This window comes from Macaca nemestrina, chromosome 9 (genome assembly GCF_043159975.1).
Source record: "Macaca nemestrina isolate mMacNem1 chromosome 9, mMacNem.hap1, whole genome shotgun sequence".
Lineage (NCBI taxonomy): Eukaryota > Metazoa > Chordata > Mammalia > Primates > Cercopithecidae > Macaca > Macaca nemestrina.
Genome location: NC_092133.1, coordinates 71460105 through 71469741, shown reverse-complemented (window position 1 = coordinate 71469741; position 9637 = coordinate 71460105). Strand labels below are relative to the sequence as shown.

General features: G+C 49.9%; 1 pseudogene; it reads left to right on the top strand.

The window, feature by feature from the left end:
• The first annotated feature begins 230 nt into the window (after positions 1-230).
• LOC105465995 (peptidyl-prolyl cis-trans isomerase A pseudogene) lies at positions 231-1011 on the top strand (annotated as a pseudogene).
• The last annotated feature ends 8626 nt before the right edge of the window (positions 1012-9637 follow it).

The following is a 9637-nucleotide window of genomic DNA, read 5'->3' as shown; positions in this document are numbered from 1 at the left end:
CCCAAAGTGCTGGGATGACAGGCATGAGCCACTGCGCCTGGCCAGGCCGTGCTTTATTTTTTATTCACAACACAGGTTGATGGAGGGCTAGGAGAGTGAGCATGGAGGAATGGAGGCCAGGTCTACCACTCCCCCTCAAGTTCCATGGGCCACACCTAAATGCAGGGGAAGCCGGGAAATAGTCTAGGGTGGTGCCTAAAAAGAAGAGGAAACTGCAGATATTGGTGATCATGAGCTTTCTACAGCAGGCATTAAAAAACACAAAAACAGGCTTTGCAGATGCCACCGCCACTGCCGGGAGCCCTGTACCATCAGCCACGGTCAACCCCACCGTGTTCTTCGACATCGCCGCGAGCCCTTAGGCTGTGTCTCCTTCGAGTTGTTTGCAGACAAATTTCCAAAGACAGCAGAAAACTTTTGTGCTCTGAGCACTGGAAAGAAAGGATTTGGTTGCAAGGGTTTTTGCTTTCACAGAATTATTCCAGGGTTTATGTGCCAGAGTGGTGACTTCATACGCCATAATGGCACTGGTGGCGAGTCCATCTACAGGGAGAAATTTGATGACGAGAACTTCATCCTAAAGCAGACAGGTCCTGGCATCTTGTCCATGGCAAATGCTGGACCCAACATAAACGGTTCCCAGTTTTTCATCTGCACTGCCAAGACTGAGTGGTTGGATGGCGAGTGTGTGGCCCTTGGCAAGGTGAAAGAAGGCATGAATATTGTGGAGGCCATGGAGGGTCCAGGAATGGCAGGACCAGCAAGAGGATCAGCAGTGCTGACTGTGGACAGTTCTAATAAGTTTGACTTGTGCTTTATGTTCACCACCAGACCATTCTTTCCGTAGCTCAGGAGAGCACCCACTACCCCATTTGCTCACAGTATCCTATCGTCTTTGCGCTGTCGCTGCAGTTCCCTTTGGGTTACGTGTTTTCCTTGTTCCCTTCCATGCCTAGCTGGATTGCAGAGTTGGGTTAAGTTTATGATTATGAAATAAAAACTAAATACCAAAAAAACCAAACAAAATATGTACATACACATACACACGTGTAATGTATATGTATTTATAATTTTTACATTTATATTAATTTAGAAATTATATATATGTATATATAATTAAACTCTCATAAACCCTAAGAGGTAGATATTGTTATTCCCTTTCTACAGATAAGAAAACTGAAGCTTAAAGAGCTTAAGTAAACTTCTTGGGTCACTTAGCTAGCAGGGTAGAATCATACGACCAACTCGGTCAGTGAACCTGTGTTCTTAAACACTTCCTGAGCCTCCATTCTAGATCGGCCTTAGTGACTTGCTGGCCAGGTGAATTCAGCGGAAGCGGCATTCTGGGGCTTCTGAGGCTGTCATAAGACACTTTGCATCTTCTGCCTGGGTCACTTGCAATATGCTCTCTGGGAATCCTGAGCCACCCTGTGAGAAGCCGGCCTGTGCCCCACTCTGCCATGCTGGAGTGGTCATGGGTAGGCCAACTGGTTGACAGCCTCACTGAGCCCAGACATTAGACATTTGAGTGACCCTTTCTTGGTCACTCCAGACCAGCACATCTGCCAGTGAAATACCACAGAGTGACCTCTGTCAATGCCACACGGAACAGCAAAATTGTTTACTGAACCCTCCTGAATTACTGACCGAAAATGAGGTATCAGAGAATGCTCTTGTTTGGAGTCACTAAGTTTTGGGGGTAGTCTGTTATACATCAGTGGGTAACCAGCACAGGGGCAGAGCCAGGTCTGACCAGCAGCCCTGGCTTGTAGCCACTACATTAGCCTCCAGAGGAGCACGTGTGTGATGAAGGGACAGGGTGACCACATGCATCTTCCCGTGCTGAGTGCATGCAGATGAGAGGCCCTGTGTCTCCAGAGGAATGAAGATGGCAATAGAGCCCCACTGGAGACCAGGAAAGATGTTAGGGGCCCAAGGGGGATATTGGTGGCAAAGGCCTTGAGATGGGGAGGGTGGAGAGGCTACCAGAAATAAAAACTTTCCTTGCTCCTCATCCATACCCCCAGCTCTTTCCTAAGCTCCAGCTACCCTACCCTTCCTCCCAGGGCAATAAACCTCTGCTGAGAGTCCCGAGACCTCCTTCCTGCCCTCGGCAAGGCCTCCTGGGGGTTCTGCTGGCCTCTAGCTCAGAGCCAGGCCTTGATGGCTGACTCCTCTGCTTTCTGCCCCGGGGTGGGGAGGACAGCTGCAGTGTGGACTCTGTAGCCGGGGAGGCCTTAGGGGAAACTTGGTTGCAGAAAACTCAAGGGGAACTGGCCCACCCCATGATGTCCTCCCCAGGTACTGCCCTCCCTACCAAGCAGGAGGAACCGCCACCATTATTCTTCTTTGCCTCAGATCACTCTGCTTTTCTCAGCTCATTCCCCCAGGTGTCTGCATTCATCTCCTCATCTGTGCTTCCTGAGCCTATGATGTCAGGTCAGCCTGGTCTCTCTCCTTGGGAGCTGCTAGCATTTCCCCTCCTCTGAGATTTTCTGCACTCCGGCTGCTACTTCAGAGCCTTCCATCAGCCCATTCTTCCCCCTCCCCCACCCTCCCGCTCCCTCCTCAGAGCCCTTCCCCTTTCACACCTGTGCAGGTGTTCGGGCTTTGCCTCCTGGACTCTCTGAGCCTGTGATGGGGCTCCTGGGACCCATGATTAGGACCCCATCAGACTAGGCTTGTGGGCTGCAGCTTAGTGATAGTGATTTTTAGGACCATCCTGACTTTGATAGTGATTGTGAGGGAGGGCCCAGGATAAGGGGCACACTCTAAAAGGAATGCTGGAGAAGGCATCACTTTACTTGAGTGATGAACTTGCAGGCAGCAGTGCTAAGGGGGAAGCTTGGGAGTGGGATGAAGGGACTCTCCGGGTTCCTTCTCAGCCATGCCACATGAATATGAATGAGCACTCTGTCCAGCCTGTGCAAGGCACCCACCGTGCCAGCACCCCTTTCTGAGGGATTCCTGGCCTCACAAACTCTTTACAGGGTGGATCTGTTGTCCTAGCCAGAGATGGCTGCATCAGGATGGGCCCTGTTAAAAAAAAAAAAAAAAAAAAAAATTAGTGATGCTTTTTAAAGCACAGAAAGGAAGACTTCAGGACCAGCGAGATGGGTGTGGGGACCACGGCAGTGGGATTTTGCAGAGGGAAGAAGAGATTGGGCTCAACTCTGAATACAGCATGGGCAAGCGGGAATTTATAGACAATGAGAGGGGTAGAATTAGTGGAAGGAAAATTACCAAGAGGAAATATCAGGACTAAGAGGCTATTGGCTAAACCAGCCTAACAGGATTTTTGCTGAAAACAGGCCAGGATGGCTGGATATCACCTGAAGAAGGGTGGATGAGGAGATATGATCAGATATGCAGGGGAGCAGGGGCAGGGAGGAGTTCCTGATAAACGGACTTAGCGGGGTTGTTGCTAAAACTTGATTTTACCAGGAAGTGCACAGATGGGCCTAGGAGAAGGTTAGGGAGCCTGACTGAAGTTGGTCAAGCCAAGAATCTTTGTCTGGAGCTGGGTAACGACTTCTACTTGCCTCCCAATATTCATTCTCCCCTTGACTTTGGCAAAGAGCCTTGAGTGTTAGCTGGGTGGCCGTGAACCCAGCTAAAGTAGAACATCTCCCAGTCTCCTTGCAGGTGTGACCAAGTGACTACATCCTGGCCGATGAGATATAAGCGGAATTCTTGTGTGGAACTTCTGAAAAGTCTCTTTAAAACGGAAAGTCTAGGCCGAGGCGGGTAGATCACCTGAGGTCAGGAGTTCAAGACCAGCCTGGCCAACATGATGAAACCCTGTCTTCACTAAAAGCACAAAAATAAGCCGGCCATGGTAGTGGGTGCCTGTAGTCCCAGCTACTAGGGAGTCTGAGGCAGAAGAATTGTTTGAACCCTGGAGGGGGAGGTTGCAGTAAACTGAGATGGTGCCACTGTACTCCAGCCTGGGCGACAGAGGGAGACTCTGTCTCAAAAAACAAAAACAAACAAAAAAACCCTCCATGGTGCTGTCTGGAGTATGAATGTGAGTGCGGGGCTCCCTGCTCATCCTGGACCGCCTCTGCCCTCCAAGCGAGAGATAAATGATTATCTGGTTTAAGCCACCATTTTTCAAGTCTCCGTTACTTACCCCAAACCTATTCTTTTTTTTTTTTTTTTTTTTTTTTTTTTTGAGACGGAGTCTCACGCTGTTGCCCAGGCTGGAGTGCAGTGGCGCGATCTCGGCTCACTGCAAGCTCCGCCTCCTGGGTTCACGCCATTCTCCTGCCTCAGCCTCCTGAGTAGCTAGGACTACAGGCGCCCGCCACCGCGCCCGGCTAATTTTTTGTATTTTTAGTAGAGACGGGGTTTCACTGTGGTCTCGATCTCCTGACCTTGTGATCCGCCCGCCTCGGCCTCCCAAAGTGCTGGGATTACAGGCTTGAGCCACCGCGCCTGGCCTACCAAACCTATTCTTAACCATTCTGTCTCCTGACCCACAGGTAGCCAGAGACCTGTGAAGCCCTTTCATGTAAGAGCTGCCATTGACAGGATGGGGGATTGCCCACCCAATGAGGCACTCTCTGGGAGAGTTTGAATGGGAGATGGAGTCAGAGATGGCAGGTTGGGTGGGGAGGGGCCTGCAGAGAGAGATCAGGAAGCAGGAGCCAGGAAGGCAGCAGAAAGAAGTCACCAAGAACCAGAGGCAGGCAGCTGCAGCCACAGGAACCTCAGAGCCAAAGCAGAGGAGAGCCGAGTCCCCGTAACTAGAGTGCTGGGAGGCAGAGCAGTCTGCACTTGAGAACCCATGCAGAGCCGGCCAGGGAGCCACGGGCCATGCCGGGAGGCACTCCCATTGCCCAGCAGAATCCTTGCTCTTAAGTGTGTTACTCATGAATCTTTGAGGTCACTTGAGTGGGGGTCCACCTTGTGGCATCTGAAAGAACTTCATCATTCACTTATTGAAACTTGATCAGACCACGGGCACCACCTGAAGAGAGGGAGCACCTTTGGGAGGATGGCAGGTCAATGGATCCAGGTCTGTCCCAGAAATGGGCACCACACAGAGGTATGTGGCCCAATCTCACTCACTCTCCATCCAGCGTTGTCCCTCTTGAAAAGCAGAGACATGTCTTCAGCAAGGAGATCATAATACACCCCGCCACCTGCACACCGCCACCACCAAGCTGCACCACTGCCTGGGGCAGGAACTGAAAGGTAGGAAGAACCAGGCCTTGGACGCGAGTGGACTTGGGTTTTCACTGTGACTCCTCCTGAGACTAGGAGCTGCGACCAGGAGCTGCGACCATCATGTGACCAGCTGTGTGAGCCTGAGGAGATATTGAACTCCTCTGAGCTTCAGGTTCCTCAAGTGTCAAAGTGAGCAGGATTAACAGCCTTGCGCAGCCCTGCTGGGAGGGTGGAAATAACGAAGCAACTCAGTGCCTGGCATATAGTAGGTGCTCAGTACAAGCTTGAGCATCTCTCCTTCTGCTGAGACAACCAAGGGCACAGAAGGAAGACCTGTATCTCCAATTCCCGAGTGGGCGGTGGGAGGGCTCGTCACCAAGAGAGGTTGTCTTTTCCTGCAGCTTCTCAGAACAGCAGTAGGGGAGAGGTGCATGGGTGAGGCAGGAGGACATAACAGGGCCATTACAGTCAGCCAGTTTCTAAAAGACCCTCATCTGGCTTTACTTCACATTCTTTTAAATATATGTATATGATTTACAAACTTTTGCCAAGCAGTTTCACAGAGATAACAGGCTCTGCATTCTATTATAGATTTCCTAACTGTGGTTGTCAGCTTCCATTAGGATATTAGGCTGTCATGACCAGTACAGCCCTCCTACGTAACACTCAGATTCTCCAACTACTACAGTATTTGCTTAATGAAAAGATTCTTGCAGGCTCTCCAGAATCCCTACTGATCTTTATTCTGATCCTTAATTTAGAGAAAAGGAGAGAAAAGTAAAATGCCTTCCACGAAAGCTCCTCACTTTTTCAACAAAGACTCTGGTGTGGTCTGGCCAAAGTATATGCAAGTTCATACATGCACACACACACACACACACACACACACGCATGCATGCCTGAAGCAGGCTTATGAGAAAAATCTGGAGTGTCTTGGAATTTTTTTTCAATTATAGCTCAATAAAAATGTCCTCATAAAATCCTAGGTAAGCAATTGCTTTGCCTACAGGATGGCGCTACCCACAACCCAGGGAACTCTGCCTGGTGTGATTGGGGGAGGAAGGGCAGAAAGCCAGAGTTGATTCCTCCATCCTCCCCCGAACCCCACCCTCCTCACACACAACAGACATAATGGGCTCCTCTAAGGAACTGAGAATAGCCCATGCTAGGGGGGAAGGTAGGGGGAAATCTCCTTCTTTCTGAAGCCTGTCTAAGTCTGTCCAGCCAAGAGGCCAGAAGGCGGTAAGCCCTGTATCAAGCATAATATTTTGAAAATACTGAATGGCTGTGCTTTTCATTCCTCTCCCTGACAATTAAGTTCTCTAGAAGTAGGGTTGCCAGATAAAATACAGGACACCCAGTTAAATTCGAGTTTCAGATAAGCAACAGATAATTTTTTTAACATAAATATGTCCCAAAGAAGCATGGCACAACTTAACATTAAAAATGCATTTGTAGGCCGGTGCAGTGGCTCATGCCTGCAATCCCAGCACTTTGGGAGACCGAGGTGGGAGGATCACTTGAGACTAGGAGTTCAAGACCAGCCTGGGCAACAGAGTGAGACCCCCATCTTTACAAAAAATAAAGGAAAAAAGTAGCCAGGTGTGGTGGCGCATGCCTGTAGTCCTAGCTACTCAGGAGGCTGAGGTGGGAGGATTGCTTGAGCCTGAGAGGTCGAGGCTGCAGTCAGCTGTGATCATGTGTAGGGTCCAGCCCCACAGGGTTGGTGGGTTTTTCTCCCCGTGTGCAGAGACAAGAGATTGTAGAAATAAAGACGCAAGACAAAGAGATAACAGAAAAGACAGCTGGGCCCGGGGGACCACAACCACCAAGACGCGGAGACCGGCAGTGGCTCTGAACGCCAGGCTGCGCTGACATTCGCTGGACACAAGACAAAGCGGCAGGGTAAGGAGTGTGAGCCATCTCCAGTGATAGGTAAGGTCACGTGGGCCACGCGTCCACTGGACAGGGGGCCCCTCCCTGCCTGGCAGCCGAGGCGGAGAGAAAGAGAGGAGAGAGAGAGAGACAGCTTACGCCATTATTTCTGCATATCAGAGACTTTTAGTACTTTCACTAATTTGCTACTGATATCTAAAAGGGAGAGCCAGGTGTATAGGATGGAACATGAAGGCAGACTAGGAGCATGACCACTGAAGCACAGCATCACAGGGAGATGGTCAGGCCTCCGGATAACTGCTGGCGGGCCTGATGTCAGGCCTTCCACAAGAGGCGGAGTAGAGTCTTCTCTAAACTCCCCCAGGGAGAGGGAGACTCCCTTTCCTGGTCCGCTAAGTAGCGGGTGTTTTTCCTTGACACTGATGCTACCACTAGACCACGGTCTGCTTGGCAACAGGCGTCCTCTCAGATGCTGGCGTTACCACTAGACCAAGGAGCCCTCTAGTGGCCCTGTCCAGGCGTGACAGAAGGCTCACACTTGTCTTCTGGTCACACTTCTCACTATGTCCCCTCAGCTCCTATCTCTGTATGACCTGGCCCTTCCTAGGTTACAACTGTAGAGCAAGGATTATTATAATATTGGAATAAAGAGTAATTGCTACAAACTAATGATTAATGTATTCATATATAATCATACCTATTATGGACATCTAGTATAACTATTTTTATTTTATATATTTTATTATACTGGAACAGCTCGTGCCCTCGATCTTTTGCTTCGGCAGCTGGGTGACTTGCCGCCCACAATCATGTCACTGCATTCCAGCCTGGGTGACAGAGCAAGACCCTATCTCGAAAAACGAAAAACAAAAACCCATTTATTTGTAAATCTTTCAACCCTACCTGGAACTCATTTTGTCATTATTGTCTCAGAAAAATGGGAAAGGAAGACCACATCCAGTAGGAGGAGGCCAAGAGGAGAAGATATTCTGGTAAGAAAGGAAAAGAAAGAGGATGCTTGAAGAAGATGGGAGGTGAGGAGGGGCAGCGACAGAGGTCTATGAAGACCTTCTTCTCTAAGAAGGACCTCCTTTCTCTAAGACAGTGTCCCAAATGTAGGTGCGGGTGCCATATAGAACGAGGAAGACACTGAAAGAGGGGGACTTTGCTCTTTACTCAGGCTTCTAGAAGATCATTTTGCACCAACATAGGTGTGCAACAGTCAGACTCAAGGTGCTCACAGCATCAAGGCCTTCTTACCACCTTGCTTCTTGCAATAAACCTTGATGTCATCCATAATACATCTTGGGCAGGAGAAGGGAATTTGAAGTGCTTGAGGTGTTGTTTGTTTGTTTGTTGCTGTTGTTAAGACGGGGTCTCATTGCTACCCAGGCTGGAGTGCAGTGGTGCGTTCACTGCTCACTGCAACTTCAACCTTCTGGGCTCAAGTGATCCACCCACCTCAGTCTTCTGAGTAGCTGGGACTACAGGCATGCACCACTAGAACTGGCTGGTTTTTTTTGTTTTGTTTTGGTTTTTGAGACGGAGTTTCGATCTGTCACCCAGGTTGGAGTGCAGTGGCGTGATCTCTTCTCACTGCAAGCTCCGCCTCCCAGGTTCATGCCATTCTCCTGCCTCAGCCTCCCGAGTAGCTGGGACTATAGGCGCCCGCCACCAAGCCTGGCTAATTTTTTTTGTATTTTTAGTAGAGATGGGGTTTCACCGTGTTAGCCAGGATGGTCTCGATCTCCTGACCTCGTGATCTTCCCATCTCAGCCTCCCAAAGCGCTGGGATTACAGGCGTGAGCCACTGCGCCCGGCCTGGCTTTTTATATTTGTTTTTTGTTTGTTTGTTTGTTTGTTTTTTTTTTTTTTTTTTGAGACGGAGTCTCACTCTGTCCCCCTTGCTGGAGTGCAGTGGCCGGATCTCAGCTCACTGCAAGCTCCGCCTCGCGGGTTCACGCCATTCTCCGGCCTCAGCCTCCCGAGTAGCTGGGACTACAGGCGCCCGCCACCTCGCCCGGCTAGTTTTTTGTATTTCTTAATAGAGACGGGGTTTCACCGTGTTAGCCAGGATGGTTTCGATCTCCTGACCTCGTGATCCGCCCGTCTCGGCCTCCCAAAGTGCTGGGATTACAGGCTTGAGCCACCGCGCCCGGCCCTGTTTTTTGTTTTTGTAGAGATGTTGCCCAGATTGGTCTTGAACTCCTGGCCTCAAGTGATCCTCCCACCTTGGCTTCCCAAAGTGTTGAGGTTACAGACATGAGTCACAGCACTCGGCCCCCTTGAGCTTTTAACTGCGAAGGGACGGTGGCATTATCATTTAGCAATTTAAATGTCGTCAGTTCCCAGCAGGGTGGGGCCGGTCATGTGGGGAAAGGTAGAAGAGCCAAAGAAAAATAGACACCTCACATTCTTTGCATATCCCAGTGGAAAGAATAGCAGCAACATGAGGGCAGTGCACAGCATCTCTTGTTGGTACTTTTCACTCAGATTCTAGTGTACTTTTCAGCTCGTGATAGGCAATGGGTCACTATTTGCTGTACAGGAATGGGTAGAGGGAGTGAGT